Here is an 11,793-nt window from a genome sequence, read left to right as displayed (position 1 = left end):
TTAAATCACTTGAAGCAATAACAATAGCATATTTCCGATAGCAGTGCTTTCTTTAAACTTTGACCTGACATTACTATAATCATACGATAAGTAGTTCTCATACTTACAATTGTAATCCGAAGATAAAGGAAAGTGAAAGATAACCCATTCCATGGGCGTCACATACATACCTTTCACACGTACCTTATGGTTAAAAATTCTCGATATTCGTTACCTAATCCTAATAGTGAATTACGAATTTCGTTGTTTTTTAATATACAAAAGAAGAAATAATTAGATTTTATGTAACATACTGGTTTGTGGTTGTTGTAAATGCATTTATTTCATTTATTAGAAAACGCATTAAAGTACCAATTATAAAATTGCTACCGCATTTTTTGTGATAAAATGTCGTAACATCAGTGTCAAAAGTCATCACTTTTATCTCCTCTAATCTTGCCTCCGCACGTTTTCGCACTTCATCAAATCAACACATTATCACTCCAATAATGAATCAGCCTTTGATTATTTCCGTCGCCGGTTTGCCATAATCCATAATTCAAAACACCATTGTTCCTTAATTGCGACAAACAACCAATTAACCCGCCGCCACTGCCCCCACAAGAGAAAGTCCTCCCACAAAAATGTCTGCGGAAAGTAAAAGTTCGTACAGCAAGTCCCGTTCCTTGCACCTACCGATAAAAATCCCTGCGCCGCCACTGCTTTCTCTCCGTGACGTCACCCACCCCCACCATCTGTCAGATGATTTTTTAAGTTATCTGTCACTTTCGCCGTTCAGTCAAGTGGTGGCGGTCGCTGTCGAAAGGTCGTGATGGACATCTGACGTCGTTATCGTAACAACAATTAATAACAACACTCGTGCTGTAACATCGACAGTTGATTTCTGGTCGCGGTGTGCTGTGCTCGGTTGAACAAAACGCAGATCCAGTCGGCTGTGACTCACGTTTCCGGGGCGATTTGGAGATACACAGGGTGATTGCACGAATTCTGGTAGGTTGTAGCGGGCTTTGTTGGGGTGAGCGGGACCTAACCTAGAAACGCAACGTGGGTGGTTGTGAGGCTATTTCGGGATTTTGTTGTCGGGAAATATATACAAATATTTATTGGAAATGGGAGATCGATAAACTCGGTTGTGGTTGGTGAGTAATTGGTTTGTGTGGAGGTCGTGTTTTGTTTTGTTGAGCTGATGGACGGGTGGTAAACAAGGGTCGGTTTGGGGTTAGGTTGCGACTTTTGCGGGAAGTTCGAAAAAGTGGATTTCGTGTTTTTTGATGGAAGATTTTGGGTTCGACGTGGTGGATTCTTGTTAACCTTCGGCGGATTTTTGTGGCATTTTTATCATTTAATTATTGTAATAATGTGAGGAAAAACAACTTTGTGTAGAAATAGCAACGTGTAAATTAAAAACCTAATTCTTTGATTTTTACTTTGGTTATTTTATTGGTTTTATTCCATTCTGACATATTGCATATCGAGTTAGCGTTGGAAATTATTTGTTTTTCGGTTTTGCCGCTTATCTTAAAATTCACATCTACTATACTTTATGACGCGCCACGTGGCGGAAGTTTGACAGTTTGATTAGCAGATTGATTAGCAAAGCAATGTTTTTAAGATAGTAAGGTTGAAAAACATGATATTTTGGTATTTTAGTATCAAAACATACACATAATCTCCGAAACTACTGGACCGATTGTTGTCAAATTTTGTATGTATATTATTAAAATTTGGCTAATCATACCCACCACCATTGGGATGATATCATCTCCAAAATTAAAATTTTTTTTTTGATTTTGTAAAATAAGAAACGCTTGTACTTGTTATTTATCAATCCATGTTGAGTTTTCACCCTAGACATCTAGATTTTTGGAAAAAAAAAACAAAATTCCGTAATAATGATGTCATCACCAAATTTTTGACTAATAAATCCTCTCCGAAATGTAATATTGTGACTCGATAGTTCTGGTTTATCAATGCACTTATGGTTTTTAGAATTACTTATATAGGGTCACTCAAAAATAAATTAGTCAATTTATTTTTTGCAAAATTTTTTGATATCACTTTTTCGTTTTTGCTTTTTCTTCAATTTTATAATTTTTAGATACCAGTTTTTCGATTTGCAATTTTTCATTTTTCGATTTTCAGTTTCTCAATTTTAAATGTTTCGATTTTTCGTTTCCTCAGTTTTTCAAGCTATTGATTTTTATTTTTCGTTTTCCCGATTTTTTTTCATTTTTCCTTTTCCTTTTCTTTTAATGTTTTTTTCGATTTTATAATTATTCATTTACCCAATTTTTCAAATTTTCAAACGTCAGTTTTTCAATTGCTGATTTTCCAATTTTAAAATATTTCAGTTTTACAATTTTAGGATCTCCAGTCAACCGATTTTCCGATTTCTTTAATTTTCAGTATCTTGCTTTTACATACATATGTATATGCATTTTACATATTTCGTTTTTTCGGTTTTTAAGTTTTTCAGTTCTTAATTTTTAATACATTTTTTCAATTTTTCATTTTTTCAATTTTTCATTAATTGATTTCCAATTTTTAAGTCTTTCAAAGTTTGATTTTAACCTTTTTCGTTTTTGATTTTGCAATTATTCAATTTTTTTGATTCGAAAAGTTGAAAAATTGAAAAACCAAAAAATCGGAAAAAATTGAAAAATGCATAATTTCATTTTTTCAATTCATTTCGAATTTTTCGAAAACTTTGGATTTACATATTTAAGTTCTATCAATTTTTTGATATCACAATTTTTTCAACTTTAATTTTAAAAATTTTTTAATTTCTTGGCTTACGAATTTTTCAGTTATCGTTTCTTCAATTTCTTGATTTGCAATTTTTCAATTTTATAATTTTTCGATATTACAAATTTTCAAGTCGTTGATTTTTATTTTCCTTTTCCCGTTTTTTTAATTGCCATCATTTCGATTTTATATAACCATTTTTCGTTTTCACATTTCCATTATTTTTTCTTGTTTTTCAAATTTTCAATCTTTGATTTTACAATTCTTCGATTTTCCAAAATTTTTCAATTTTGCAACTTTTGAGTCTCCAGTTACCCATCCGATTTTTTGATTTCCTTAATTTTCAACATTTCAATTTTACAATACATATTTCGTTTTTTCGATTTCAATTTTTGAATTTTCCGTTTCTTCAATTTTTCAAGTTCTTGATTTCCAATTTTTAGATTTTACAAAGTTTTCAGTTTTTGATTTTTCAGTTTTGCAATTCTGCAATTTTTTGATTTTTGATTCAAACAATTGAAAAATCGAAAAATTAAAAAACCGAAAGTCTGAAAAGAAAAATTGACAAATCGAAAATGCGGAGAATTGAAAAATTTCAAATCAAAGAACTGAAGAAACGAAAACTTGAAGCATCGAAACAGTAAAAACGAAAAATTGAAAAGAACAAAACGAATCGAATCGAATCGAAAAATTGAATAACCGATAAACTAAAATCGAAAAATTATAGAATCGTTAAAATTGTTGCTGTAACATTGCAAGATCGAAAAATTGAAAAATGAAACATCGAGAAATTAAAAAATGAAAAATCGAAAAATTGAAGAATCGAATAAATGAAAAATGGAAAAATTCTAAAATTGTATAATTTATACATATATGTATAAATTATTTGAAATTTCTAAAATTCAAAAAATGAAAAATTGTAAATTGAAAAATCAAAAATTATAAAATCAGAACATGGAAAAATTGAAAAAATAAATAACCGAAACGAAAAATGGAAGAAAAGAAATTGTTGATAAATCGAAAAATTGCAAAATCAAGAAATTGAAACATCTGAAAGTTGGAAAATCCAAAACTAGAAAATTTAAAAATGAGAATTCGCAGAATTGCATATCGTAAAATTGAAGAAACAAAAAAAAAATATGGAAAATTGCAAATAAAAAAATTTGAAGAAGTGAAAAATTAAAGAATCGAAAAATAGAAAAATTAAAAATTGAAAACTCGAGATATTTTAATTCGAAAAATTGCAAATCGAAAAATTGAGGAAACGAACAACTGAAAAAATTAAAATTGAAAAATACAAAGAATTATAAAATCGAAACACGAAAAATTACAAATTGAAAAATTGAATTATCCAAATGTGGGAATATCCCACACTGAAACAAAGAAAAATTACAAAATCAGAACATTGAAAAAGCAAACAATTACAAAATCTAAAGTGAAACATCCAAAAGTTGGAAAAATGAAAAACTGAAAAATTAAAAATCAAAGTGAAATGGAAGAAAAAAAATGGAAAATTGGAGAAATAAATAATTGAAAAAACAAAAAATTATAAAATCAGAACTTCGAAAAATAAAAAAAAATATAAAAATAAAGAAAATAAAAATCCAAAACGTACAATTGCAAATAAAAAATTTGAGGAAATGAGAAATTAAAGAATCGAACAATAGAAAAATCGAATACTCGAGAAATTTTAATTCCAAAAATTGCGAAATCTAAAAATTGAACAAACCAATAAAAAATTGAAAAATCACAAGTAGAAAAATTCAGGAAACGAAAAACTGAAAAAATTAAAATTGAAACAACAAAGGCTTATAAAATCGAAACATTGAAAAACTGAAAAATTTAAACTAGAAACTCGAAAAATTGCAAATTGAAAAATTGAATTATCCAAATGTGGAAATTCCACACTGAAACAAAGAAAAATTATAAAATCAGAACATTGAAAAAAAAAAAATGAAAAATTTTAAAAATGAGAGTGAAATTGAAAAAACAAAAAATTATAAAATCGGAACACTGAAAAACGATCATTTGTAAAAATGAAGAAATAAAAACCGGAAAATAGCGAATCGAAAGTTTGAAGAAATTAAAAATTAAACAAATGAAAAATTAAAGAAATGAAAAACTGAAAAAATTAAATTTTAAAAAACAAAGAATTATAAAATCGAAACATTGAAAAATTGAATAATAGAAAAAACTAAAAACTGAAAACTCCAGGAACTCAAATCGAAAAATTGCAAAATTAGAAAATGAAAAATTTCAGCTTACAAACTCAAAAAATTGCACATTGAAACAAAGTAGAAATATCCCATATTGAAACAAAGAATAATTATAAAATCAGAAGAAACGAAAAATTAAAGAATCGAAAACTCGAGAAATTTTAAATCGAAAAATGGAGGAAACTGCACTTCAGGGGTGAAATAAACTTCGACCAATTTTTTGATGACCGGTCGGTTTGATAGTTTGATTACGTTACCTATTTCAACAAGGCGGCAAACATCAACGCCCACTTTGCACTCTAATTAAAATTAAAACTTTGAATTTATTTAAATGAACTTCCGAACTGCCGAATTTCTCAAACGCTTAATTATGTATGCAAATATCGTGGAAGTTGGAACTCCTTAAGCGTAAACGAAATGAAAAAAAAACATTATGAAAACTCGACTCATTTAAAATGAATTGTAATGACAAACGTTCTAATAAGTAATAAACAAGACGTCACGAGGTCAGTCGCTAATGACAATTATTATCTTCGACGACAAAGTTTAATAAAAATACAAATGGTCTGACGGAGTTACTTGGACCTAGGGGTATTGCAAGGCTGCATTCTGGGACTTGTATTTTTGCCCATAAAAAAATAATGATCTGTGTTAACGATATTCGCGATCGTTCGATGAAAATAGGTACCTTATGTGATGTATGCGTTCTGACTGCTGGTTAAAGCGGCCACCTACTTTCGTGTAAGTGATCTTGTTTTTCGTAGCAATAAAACTAAAAAGATAGGTTTCACAAGCGACTAGATCTCTCTCAATATTGGTTTATCTCTTTTACTTGTTGTAGTGGTGTTTGCCTTTTTCCATATTTGTACTCTTCAAATGTCTGCCTGATAGTCGATCGACAACCTCTCGGTTTAAAAATAACCCGAAAGATTGGCCCGAGGCGTGGACCGAGGGCTTAATGAACTCGTGAAGCGAAAATGCGATCAATTAATTAATAGATGTCGTGTTGCCTGTGGATAAATCATGGTTCAAGGATGCCTCGCCACCACCCGCGGTGTAGCAATAGCAATATTGGGCGACCCTGTATCGAATAATAAATTTTCGACCCGTCAAGGCTGCTCACTCTGTTCCAATAAACTTTCCGAAATTCTCTCTAATCAAACAAAAATCTCGACTCATTGTTATTTGCACTCCATTGCGTGATATCTCGACCCTTTAACTTTGTATTCTAACCCGGACCACGACATATCGATACCGTCCAAGGCCAAAACGTGCCTCATTGTTATTGTTTATCCGAAAAAGTTATTAAAACTCGCTCATCATTAGCACAATGTTCCCATTTTCCGTAATTTTCGCTTACATAACTCCCGAATTCTGGCGATTTCGCAATTAAGTCGTTACATAACGAGATCAGCCCACGAATTTTGCAAGAAAAAAGAGAAACGAACGGCTGGATCTAGAAAGAAGTAGGAAAAAATTGCAGCGTGCTTGCCCAATTGGGATAAATCTCGGTGTTGAATTATATAACGTTGCGTTTCAAGGCCTAGATTTTGTATCAAACTTTCACGTAATCGTATCCGTAATGGCCGGGTCAGTCTAAACCGCTTTTTTATGTGTCTATGGCTATTTCAAGGTCGCTGCAGAAGAAAGAAGGAAAGTTGGTCATTTTTTACTATTCGTACGAAACCGAAAGTGAGTCTTAAAAGTGGGTGAATTTTGGCGTAGAGATCCACTTTCGTGTTATGTCATTCATTAAAAATTACGAAAGTGGGACGCTGCAGGTGCTAGGGTTCGTTTTTTGTGCGAGGAGGTTACGTTGATGATATAAGAGGTGTTGCGGTTTCGAGGACGAGCAGGAAGTGTTGTCGAGTTCGGGCAGGCCAGCTAGGTAGTTGCAAATTTAACGATTATGACAATATGTGAAGTATCCAGGAAGTGGGATTAGATCCCAAGAAAACCTGCGTGGAAAGATCTGGGAAATTTTCAGATTTTCATTTTTACTTCCTCGAGTACATTGGGCGACTCTATACTTGAATGTTTTCTCGACGTTTCATGACCTGTAGACTACGAAAACATAGATCTCTCGTTTCCGTCTGTCTGTCTATTATTAGTTTTACACTGCACCTATTCAAATCGGTACAGGTGTCCTTACAAAAATGGTGATGACGTCATCACAACATTTTGTAAAAGAAACACTCATTTGCAACATACGCGTAGCATGCTTCTTTACATTTAATTTAAATTACATACATTTCTTTATTCACTTATAGAAGTAATTCTTAAAAATTTCAAATTTAATTTTTCAAGTTTTTGATTTTTTTCTTTAATTATTTTACAATTTTTCATTTTTCATTTTAATAATTTTGAAGTTTACAGTTATTTGTTTTTCAATTTTGCAATTTTTTGATTTTTAAAGATATCCGAGTTTTCAATTTTTCGATTTTATGCTTTTTGATTTTTCTTTTCAGTTTTACATTTGACAATTTTTGTATGTCTCAATTATTCGGTTTCTAATACTCAGTTTCACAATTTTCAGTTTTATAATTCTTCGTTTTTAAAATTTTATAATTTTTTCAGTTACATATTCAATTTTGCATTTTTAATATTTCAAAATTTCGATTTTCAGTATTACGAGCTTTTGATTTTTCAATTTCATAATTTTGCAATTTTTCAATTTTGTAATTTTTCAATTGCACAATTGTCTGATTTTTCAATTTTTCAGCTTGAAACTTATGCAATTTTTCAGTTTTATACATATTTTTATAATTTTTCGATTTCTCAATTGTCTAGTCTTTAATGAACCAGTTTTTTAATTTTTGATTTTTTCGAGTATCAGATTTTTCAATATCTTAATTGTACAATATTTCGGTTTTGGAAACTTTCGATTTTGCAATTTTGATTTTTTAGTTTCATTATTTTACAATTTTTCGTTTATAAAGGTATCAGTGTTTTCAATTTTTGATTTTGCAATTATCCTAATTTCATTGTTTGGATTTTCTAATTGATTTTTAAAATTTCGATTTCCAATTGTTTTTGAGTTTTTGATTTTTCAATTTCATAATGTTTCCATTTTTCGGTGTTTCAATTTTAAAATTATGTACATATGGGATTTCTCAGTTTGTAACTTTCCAAATTTTTGTTTTTTCGTTTTACATAGATTGTTTCAATTTTTGGATTTCTGAATTGTCCAGTTTTTTATGAATCAGTTTTTCAATTTTCGAATTTTCAAGTTTTCTGTTTTAGAATTTTTTCAATTTTTCGATTTTTTATTTTACGATTTTTCAATTTTCAGTTAATTAATTTTGCAGTTTTTCATTTTTACTGTTTATTAAATTTCTGACTTTACAGTTACTCGATTTTTCAATGTTGTAATTTTGCAATGTTTTGATTTTCAGTTTAATTATTATTTTAAAATTTTTCGTTTATTAAAGTAGCAGAGTTTACAGTTTTTGATTTTTCAATTCCCCGAATTTTTTCATTGTTTCGATTTTCTGATTCTTCGATTTTTAATATTTCAAAATTTCGATTTCCATTTGTCCGAGTTTTTGAATTTTCAATTTCATAATTTTTCAATTTTAAAATTATGTATACAATTTTCAGTTTGTAATTTTCAAATTTTTTATTTTTTAGTTTTGTTTCAATTTTTGGATTTCTGAATTTCCCAGTTTTTAATGAATCAGTTTTTCAAATTTGGAATTTTCAGCCAGCAGATTTTCCAAATTCCCGATTTTTCAATTTTTCGGTTGTGGAATCTTCGATTTTTCACTTTTTCGATTTTCATTTTTTATTTTTACTGTTTATTAAATTTTTGGCTTTACAGTTACTCAATTTTTCATTGTTGGAGTGTTGCAATTTTTTGATTTTTAATTATTCAAAATTTTAGTTTTTAATTTTCGATTTTTCGGTTTAATTATTTTAGAATTTTTCGATTTTAAAGGTATCCAAGTTTTCAATTTTTCGATTTTATGCTTTTTGATTTTTCAGTTTTACATTTGTAGAATTTTTGATGTCTCAGTTATTCGGTTTCTATTACTCAGTTTCACAATTTTCAGTTTTATTATTCTTCGTGTTTTAAATTTTTCATTTTTTCAGTTACATATTCAATTTTTGATTTTTAATATGTATTTCAAAATTTGGATTTCCAGAATTACGGGCTTTTGGTATTTCAATTTATAATTTTGCAATTTTTCAGTTTGAAAGTTATACAATTTTTCGGTTTTATACATATTTTTACAATTTTTCAATTTCTCAATTGTCTAGTCTTTAATGAACAAGTTTTTTAATTTTTGATTTTTTTTTAAGTATCGGATTTTTCAATATCTCGATTGTACAATTTTTCGGTTTTGGAAATTTTCGATTTTGCAATTTTTCGTTTTTACTGTTTATTAAATTTTCGAGTTTACAGTTACTCGATTTTTCAATTTTGTAATTTTGCATTTTTTTGATTTTTAATTGTTCAAAATTTCAGTTTTAATTTTTCAAGTGTTTGATTTTTTAGTTTCATTATTTTACAATTTTTCGTTTATAAAGGTATCAGTTTTAAAATTTTGATTTTTTAATTATTCGAATTTCATTGTTTAGATTTTCTGATTCTTTGATTTTTCAATTTCATAATTTTTCAATTCTTCGGTTTTTCAATTTTGTAATTTTTCTATTTTACAATTGTCTGATTTTTCAATTTTTCAATGTTAAAATTATGTAAACGATTTTTAGTTCGTTTCAATATTTGGATTTCTGAATTGTCCAGTTTTTTATGAATCCGTTTTTCAAATTTCGAATTTTCAGCCATCAGATTTTCCAAATTCCAGATTTTTCAATTTTTCGGTTGTGGAATCCTTCGATTCTTCAATTTTTCGATTTTCATTTTTCAATGTATAATTTTGCAATTTTTCGATTTAATTATACGATTTTCAGTTTCAATTTTCCAAATTTTTGATTTTTCAGTTTTATATTTTAACAATTTTTAATCGTCCAGATTGTATTGTCATTTTTTCAATTTTCGAATTTTCAAGTTTTCTGTTTTAGAATTTTTTCAATTTTTCGATTTTTTATTTTACGATTTTTCAATTTTCAGTTAATTAATTTTGCAATTTTTCATTTTTACTGTTTGTTAAATTTTTGACTTTACAGTTACTCGATTTTTCTATGTTGTAATTTTGCAATTTTTTGATTTTTAATTGTTCAAAATTTCATTTTTAGGTTTTCAAGTTTTTGATTTTACAGTTTAATTATTATTTTCAAATTTTTCGTTTATTAACGTAGCAGAGTTTTCAGTTTCTGATTTTTCAATTCTCGGAATTATTTCAAAATTTCGATTTCCATTTGTCCGAGTTTTTGAATTTTCAGTTTCATAATTTTTCAATTTTAAAATTATGTTTGTAATTTTCCAAATATTTTATTTTTGTTTTACATGATATATTGTTTCAATTTTTGGATTTCTGAATTTTCCAGTTTTTAATGAATCAGTTTTTCAAATTTGGAATTTTCAGCCATCAGATTTTCCGATTTTTCAATTTTTCGGTTGTGGAATCTTCGATTTTTCACTTTTTCGATTTTCATTTTTTATTTTTACTGTTTATTAAATTTTTGGTTTCACAGTTACTCAATTTTCCAGTGTTGGAATTTGGAAATTTTTTGATTTTTAATTATTCAAAATTTTAGTTTTAATTTTCGATTTTTCGGTTTAATTATTTTAGAATTTTTCGTTTTTAAAGATATCCGATTTTTCATTTATGCAATTTTCTAAAATTTCAATTTTTTGATAAGCATTTTTAATTGTTTAAAATTTCATTTTCAAGTTTTCAATTTTTGGATTTTTCAGTTTAATTATAATTTTTAACGTATCAGAGTTTTCAGTTTTTGATTTTTCAATTATTCGAATTTTTTCATTGTTTCGATTTTCTAATTCTTTGATTTTTAATCAAAATTTCGATTTCCATTTGTCTGAGTTTTTGAATTTCCAATTTCATAATTTTGCAATTTTTCAATTTTGTAATTTTTCTATTTTATTAATTGTCTGATTCTGATTTTTGGATTTTTCGTTTTATATTGTTACAATTTTTCGATTTCTCAATTGCCCAGTTTTTAATAAATCAGTTTTTCAATTTTCAAATTTTTAATGATCAGATTTTCCAAATTCGCGATATTTCAATTTTTCGGTTGTGGAAATCTTCGATTTTCAATGTTTCAGTTTTCATTTTTAATTTTGGTAATTTTTCAATTTTTCGCTTTTACTGTTTAATAAATCCTGGAGCTTACAGCCGATTTTTCAATTTTGTAATTTTGCAATTTTTAATTTTTCTTTATTTCTAATTGTTCAAAATTTCAAGAACAATTTTCAAAAATTCGATTTTCAATTTTCAATTTTTCAAGATTTTGATTTTTCAGTTTCATAATTTCACAACTTAGATTTTTAAATTTTGTTATTTTTTATTTTACAATTACTGATTTTTCAATTTTTTGATTTTCAATTTTTATTTTTGCAATTTTTCAAATTTATGTACAGTTTAATAATTTTTCGGTTCGACAGTTATCCAACTTTTCAATTTTGCAATTTTACTTTTTTTTATTTTTCAGTTTTATATTTTTACAATTTTTCGATTTCTAAATTGTCAATCAATTTTAATTTTATAATTCTTCGTTTTTAAAATATGTCGTTTTTTCAATTGTTCAGTTTTTTATTTTTGTATATCCGAATTTCATTGTTCAGGTTTTCCAATTTTTTGTTTTTAATTTTTCAAGATTTCGATTTTTAATTTTTAAAAATTTCGACTTAATTTTTACAAAATTTAGATTTTCAATTTTATATTTATGCAATTTGTCGGTTTTACAG

The 11,793-nt window shown here is 27.4% G+C and overlaps 1 protein-coding gene across 1 annotated transcript in view; it reads left to right on the top strand.

Moving 5' to 3' along the window:
* Nucleotides 1–757: 757 nt before the first annotated feature.
* Nucleotides 758–11,793, top strand: part of LOC135139131 (ATP-binding cassette sub-family D member 1) — a 52,192-nt gene continuing 41,156 nt past the window's right edge. The window contains exon 1 of the mRNA XM_064069237.1: nt 758–990. The gene's annotated coding sequence lies outside the window, so the exon portion shown is untranslated. The remainder of the gene's footprint in view (nt 991–11,793) is intronic.

Source organism: Zophobas morio, unplaced genomic scaffold, assembly GCF_036711695.1.
Source record: "Zophobas morio isolate AGI-343-1 ecotype UQ-CSIRO unplaced genomic scaffold, CSIRO_AGI_Zmor_V1 ptg000030l, whole genome shotgun sequence".
NCBI classification, from domain to species: Eukaryota; Metazoa; Arthropoda; class Insecta; order Coleoptera; family Tenebrionidae; genus Zophobas; species Zophobas morio.
This window is presented reverse-complemented; position numbering and strand designations above follow the sequence as displayed.